The sequence below is a fragment of the Sorghum bicolor genome, chromosome 8 (assembly GCF_000003195.3).
Source record: "Sorghum bicolor cultivar BTx623 chromosome 8, Sorghum_bicolor_NCBIv3, whole genome shotgun sequence".
In the NCBI taxonomy this organism is placed as follows: Eukaryota; Viridiplantae; Streptophyta; class Magnoliopsida; order Poales; family Poaceae; genus Sorghum; species Sorghum bicolor.
Window position 1 is genome coordinate 54489872 of NC_012877.2, and position 6806 is coordinate 54496677.

The window sequence follows — 6806 nt, forward strand, 5'->3', positions numbered from 1 at the left end:
GGAGTTTATGAACATTTATATCTTCACGTCAATTTACTTTGAACATGTATAATAATATATATTGTGCCTATTTTTCCTGCTAAGTTATTGTAAGTACGGTTGCAGCCTGCAGATCTGCATCATGAGTCAATTTGCTTCACTTCAGCTGAGGTTGGCATCTCTCTCTCTCTCTCTCTCTTTATATATATATATATATATATATATATATATATATATATATATATCTTCTCTATATTATACCCTGGGTACTGAATAATAATAAACACCTGAGCCAACCCGATGCACCCAGCCTAGTTTTCCTTTTTTTTTCTGTTTATTTATTTATTTATTAGATCGGCAATCAAATAAAAAAAGATCTCGACTAGATCGTGGGAGAAGCTATGAAGACACCGGTTACGAGCTCTCAGCTCGCCACCATCACCGTCGCTTATCCTGCCTACAAGCGGCGGTTCCCCACCACCGTTCTACTCCGAGCCTCTGGCCCCGTCGGCGCTGCCCCATCCCACCGCCACTCCTCACGACCCCACCCCTCTGGCACCGCTCCCATCCCACCGGCGCCACTCCCCACCCCTTCGGCGCCACATCAGGGCGTCGCGCCGCCGCTCGCCGTAGCGCCGTGGGTCGTCGTTACTGGCGTCGGTCAGGGGCGACCAGTCACCACATGCCATCTTCCTCATGTTGAGAGACTTGGAGACGGCCACGCCGGCGGTCAGCGTCTTCTGCTGCAGCAACGACATCATCCATGATTTTTTCAGCTTTCCCAAACCCATGTACCAGGTCCGCTAGCTCGATCCCCCCTCCCACCCTGCTACTCTCTTTTTGCTCCGAATCTGTTGGGATGGGAAAGCTCTGGCTCCGGATGACCTAGTGTGTCGAAACTAGGGTTCGCATAGGCAACATAGTGACTAGATTGGATTTATCAGAGAATTTTTGTCTTCCTCTGTGTAGGGGAAAATGTCAAAATAGAAAATTTCCATATTGGTATAGAATAGCTAATGACAGCTGATTTCATGATTTACCGGTTGAGTGTTACAATCTGTTATCGAAATGCACTAGTGCTGTCTTTTCATAGCTGTGTAAATGTATTATCACATATCATACAGTAATTGATTTTTTTCTTTAATTTACAGATTTATTAGCTCTTGGATAGTTGAATCTTAATCTATTGGTGTATGTTGAATTAACGAATTCTATGAAGGCGCTGCTAGCTTGCTATGAACGACTGCTTTTTAATAGTAGGTACCATCTTTATTCTTTAAGAGATTAAATTTGTCATATCTTATCCGTTCATGTGGGATATCAATGAGAATGTGATGTGTATGTGATTTTTTATAATGTTAGTTATGTGTTCACGTTCTGCAACAGCTAAATTTTGGCTGAATTCCGCCATGCTTTGCATCCTCCTCAATGAAGATGATGGTGGCACCTTGCCTTGTCGTTGCCGGACACGGTCCATGTCAGCAGGTGCTGGGTGTTGGCAAAGCTTGGGCACTACCAGGCATCATTAGATGCTGGCCCGCTCCACGTCAACCCGCCCACGCTAGCTGTGTCTAATAGTCATGGCAAGAACCCGAATGCCTGATAGTCCACGTCAACCCTGCAGGTAGTTTTCTTCTGCCTCTGGTTTCTTCCACTAAAATTGTCGTGTGTTTTTTCCACTAAATTTATGTGACTAAAACTAACTTAGTTAATTCACATCTTCCAATTCTAGCCCAGAGGTTACTTTTGACCAAATTGGATTTACCTTTCATATTCACTTTGAAGATATCGTAGGCAATTTCAACTTACCTAGCTAGCTGCTCCACGTCACGAAGCAAACTGTATGCTCATAGGATTTTTGAGTTAAGAAAATTGATTATGGGCTTTGTTTGTATTTTTGTTTCATTAGAGTTTGTAGAATCAAATCAACTTCTTTTTATGTTGGCACATCATTTTTACTTGCCTGTGATTTATGGTCGTGCCTCATATTAAAACCAACCTTTTGTTACATTGTTTGTGTGCATTATTTTTTATATGCAACAGTTGACAATTCAATTTAGAGGAGAATTAGTTATTTTATCATTAATCTTCTAACAAAAGCAGAAGCTGCAGCTTTTTTTTTTCTGTTTAGAGCAAGTTGAAGTAGGTATCATTAGTCTGACCGATGTCAAAACACAAAATTATGATAAGTTTCCTTTTTTTTTTCATCTACTACAGGAGCCTAAAATTAGGACTCTTTTTCAACCAGTGAAGCTAGATATGTCTTGGTATCTATCTGCAAGGCTATTGGACACTCTCTGCAGGTTTGGTGTTGATCATTGATTTTCCATCTCCAGTGGATCCAGTGGATCCAGCGGTCACTAGTAAGTCTGACCCACTACATTATTTTGGTTTGCTTCAACTCCAGCAAATTATGGACTTCGGCCATTTGGAAAAAATAAGCAATTTAATTTTGTATTCAGTTTGGTTTAACTATGTGTACCTGAATAGATTTTATACATGATTTCTAATTTGTTTAGGCACTTGATTTAGATGTTTTATGGCTTATATATACTCTTACTGAATAAAAAATCATTGTTAGTACTATTGAAATTGTGTTGTCAATTACATGTGGCATAGTGGCAGTAGTTATCCACTGTCTATCAGCTACTGAGTAGTATCTTGCGGTTCAGATGACTCACTGATGAGCCCGTCATTGTGGAGGTTGGGTGCTTCTTCCTGCTGCGGAAATTCATTGGCGTCTCCAGGTTGGCTTTATTACAGGCTACAATTTATTGGTAAGCCCTTTGTTTCATTGTTTGTTCTTCTCTGTTCAAGCTACCTGTTTATGTTCAGGTTTAAACTCTGTTATTACAAACTCTAGTCCAACCAATATTAGACAGAGCAAACACTTAAAGGAACTTTGTTTGTAAAATGTTCACACAAAGTACAAACATGGAAACATTTATTTAGCAATATTGAGTGTCCTTCATGTGTTTTGTCAGAATGCTTTATACAAACTATTATGTAGTTTCCTAGTTTCAGGTTTTAACAAATACTAAATGATAGAGATATTGCTACTTTGCTATGAGTGTGCTGGTAATTATTAGAGCCTAATGTGTGATCTACTTCTCCTTGAAATCTGTTTTTGAGTTTTGAATGCGCGGTCAGCTATCTGAAGTCTTATATTTAGTTGAAGCCTGATTCATGAAGATCTATCATTTCATCTAGACTAATATGCAGCACTGGCCATTGATTTTGGTAGAGAAGCTTTCTATTGGTATCTCAATGGGAATATTTTTGTTGCAGTCTTGAAATCTCATTTAATGAACCGTTAGATTAATCGGGATGACTTTGCTTCATGTCATCCGGAGGTGAGGATATTATTATAGATCTTTTGGTATGTTCTTCGTGTAACTGTTGCTCTATGTGCCTCGGGGTTTGTATTGATCCTATATTTTGCATATAATTGGGCAAAAACCTTGCCATGTTTATGAATGAATAAGAGTAAACCAACACATATCTTGAGGCCTCCATGATTTAAATTTTTGCAGAACATTACTTGGAAAAAGAATATTTACGGTGCCAACGACCCATGTGCCCGCACACTAATTTGTGTGCTTCGTTTACTATCAAAACTCTTTTCTCTATATTACATGAAGCATAACATGTTTGTATTCACCCCAACTTCATTTTCCCCTACGTGCCTGCCGGTTTTTTTGGGGTGTTCCATCCTTTTTTGCCATTGTGGGCAACGGCAGTTCCTACTCTGCTCAGTGGTGTGACAGTGCCCTCTGCCCCCCTTTGCAAGTGGCGTCGAAGCGGCGACGTCCAGCTCCACCTACCTCCTCTGCACAGATCCTCTGCCATGTCCTGCTTTCCTGTGTTTGTCGACTTGAGCCTTCATCACTATGCTAGCGACCGATCTAGCGTAGTAGGCCTAGAAAGTGCTGATCTCCTTCATCCAGTCCTCCAGGCCCTCCAGATTGTCTTCCCTTTTGTTTGCTTTGCTCGGCTTGTTTGGACATGATCTCAATGAAATGACACGCTGCTCTCCCTCGTAGTTTTAGAAAAAAATTATGGTTCCAATGATCACATTTACATGCACAATACCAGGTCTGACAGGTCCCTGGTCCAGTAATGTTTATGTTCCAGCTTGAGGAAAATTATTCTTTTTTGTAGAATGAGTTCATGAGATTTTTTACACATTTCTTGTTGCAAGCCGCAGGATGTAGCAGAACTTGGCAACAGGAGAGGCTTATATTTGAACTGGTACTTGCTGCAGGGAAAAAGAGAGGTTCCATTCATTTACTGCCTTCTTACATCTTTGCTATAATAATTTGTTTAGTTGTTTGTGCTCTCTATTTTGATTTGTACCTAGGTAATAATTTCCCTTTTGAATTGAACAACTAAACTAGCATTAGTAATGAAACAAAGTCCTATAGTGCACTCGAAAAAAAAGACTGCACTATATTGTACCTCTGAAAATAGCTCCCACTTTCCATAGCAGATCACTGGCACTTTCTCCTTATGAAAATTGAGCCATTTCATTTCTACCTCGGTAACAATTTCCCTTTTGAATTGAATTTGCACTATTTGTCTTATTTACCTAGCAAGAACCATAGAGAAGGTCCAGTTAGCTATGTTGAATTTAAAGGCCAAATTAAGTGATAATTGACTATTAATACTATTGCTTTCGAGTCCATAATAAATATATTATAGCAAACCAAGTCTAATAGCTTCTGATTGCGGAGCATATGTAGCTATGGTAGCAATGCATCATCATTTCACACTCGTGGCTGATGTAGCACAATCTGTTCCATTATGGAAGCTCTTCTTCCTGACAAAAATCAATTGGAAGCACTTATGCAAGCTTCTCCCTTCGATTGTTTGGAAAGTGTGTTTCACTGTTATCTTGTTTGTTTTCCTTGGGTGCATGATTTTTGCAATTTTTTAGGCTCAATATATAGATGAGCTTAGATTTTGGTACTTTAGAATAAAATTTCGTTGACTTCATTTGTGTAGATTCCTTCATTTGAAAGTTCGCTAATGTTCTCTAGGATTTTGGACGTGTACCAATGTTGCTGGTTTGATCTTTTTCAAATTTTAATTATGCACTAACAATGCTGCAGTTCATTTTGGACGTTTACCAATGCTGCAGTTCATTTTCTCCTGGCGAACACACACGTCATTGCCTTAAAGGAAAGAAGTGATCCTAAATAATGCGGCATTCATGGCTGGGTTAGTCTTTTAATGCATTCGGCTGTAGTTCAAATTCTAATTATGCAGTAACATCTGGTTCAGAGAATCCTAGTGTCCATTCCATGGGCTATTTGGTGGTGCCTCCCAGCTTTAGTTGCTTTTCTTTGGTAGATTTCATATTTCCTTTTCCCATTAAAAAATGTTGATCCATTGATGTTTTCCCAGTTATTTAAGAAAGCACAAATCAGTACTTGATCGAGTTCATAGGAAAACTTGTTTTGTCCACTATGGACTACTGCAGAATTGGATGTTCTAGTGAGTAACTTTTGTCGCTTATTTGGTTTGATTATCTTCATCTAGCATTCTAAATTCTCTTTCAATCCAATTTTATGTTTTCCTTTTTTACAGGCAACAACCCTAATGTGGATGGATGCTTTCAATTGATTACCACAAACATAGGTCACCCCATGGCCTACCTCTAATAAACTATTGGAATTCTGATATCCTCCATTACATGTGCTATAAAAGATTGATTTGGAATTATTTATGGATTCTCTACTAATAATCATGGTTTCAAAGGGGACTAGGCGTCCAGACAAGAGCTGTGTGTGCGCCTAGATGCCTAATTATACTTGGCCTTTTTTTGTTTTGATTCGGGTTTTTGCAAGTCACTAACGATGGTTCCAGACTTCCATTGGATCCATTTATTATATTAGTATATAATTATTAATTCAGTAACTATGTTTATTTTTCACCATTTTTGGAGCATCTATAATGTATTCTTGGCTTACTGAATTATTTTTGCATACTTATTTCCTATTTATGTTGGCTTGAAGGGCCTATAGTTGTATCATATCTGAATGATTAGTGGATGTTGTCCCCTTCGCGTACTATCTTATTAAGATCTATGCATGAAAGCTCCTTTGTAATGTTTTCTTTTGTTTCACTTTTTTTGACAGGTGAAGCAATTGGCCCTCATTAGAGAGGGGCATAAGAAGAGAGGGATGCATTTGTTTTGTTTTGTTTTTCTTTCATTCAGATAAAAAAGTAATATAATTTGGTGTGAGTTGTTGCAACCTCAATATTTATGATCTCAATGAAAGGTTATTTAGTTGCCATAAATTGTACTGTGATTTTGTGGAACAAAACTATGTGTATTCAACCACAAAGTGTATTTCAATCTTTCATGATTCATTTACTCAAGATATGTTTTTGGTGAAAAAAAAGGTTTACAGATTGAAATATGCTTTGTATGATTCATTTATTGTTGGAGACTTTTTTCGTTGTCTCACCTATCTCAATATAAAATTTACCTTCCAAAAATTTATAAGTATAATACACGATCAAGCTATGTACCGACCATAACTCCACGAGATAGGTATAACGAAAAAAAATCAACCCTAAGAAAAACGCAAAAAAAGGCATCAGACTAATACAAAACCGACCACTGCTCCACATGAGATAGAAAAAAGGAAAAAAAAATCCAGCCCAAGAAAACTATTGGAAAAAAATTGAGAAATGAATGAAAGAAAAATGAAAAATAATCAGCCGTAAGAAAATTGGAAAAACTTGGTCCTGCCGCGGGCGCAGGCAGTGGAAAACGCCGACCTGGTCTGGGGCTCGGGTACTGAATAATAATCAGTACC

At 38.4% G+C, this 6806-nt stretch overlaps 1 long non-coding RNA gene across 28 annotated transcripts; it reads left to right on the forward strand.

The window, feature by feature from the left end:
* LOC110429772 lies at nucleotides 342–6363 on the forward strand. 28 transcript variants are annotated; one of them, XR_002446880.1, is made up of 7 exons: nucleotides 343–777; nucleotides 1131–1235; nucleotides 1366–1603; nucleotides 2197–2342; nucleotides 2652–5475; nucleotides 5569–5619; nucleotides 6120–6363. It is a non-coding gene; the product is annotated as an uncharacterized LOC110429772 (long non-coding RNA). The 28 variants fall into 28 exon arrangements; XR_002446881.1 differs by having other exon boundaries at nucleotides 2652–5199; nucleotides 5386–5475; nucleotides 5569–6358; XR_002446873.1 differs by having other exon boundaries at nucleotides 2652–4255; nucleotides 5091–5199; nucleotides 5386–6358.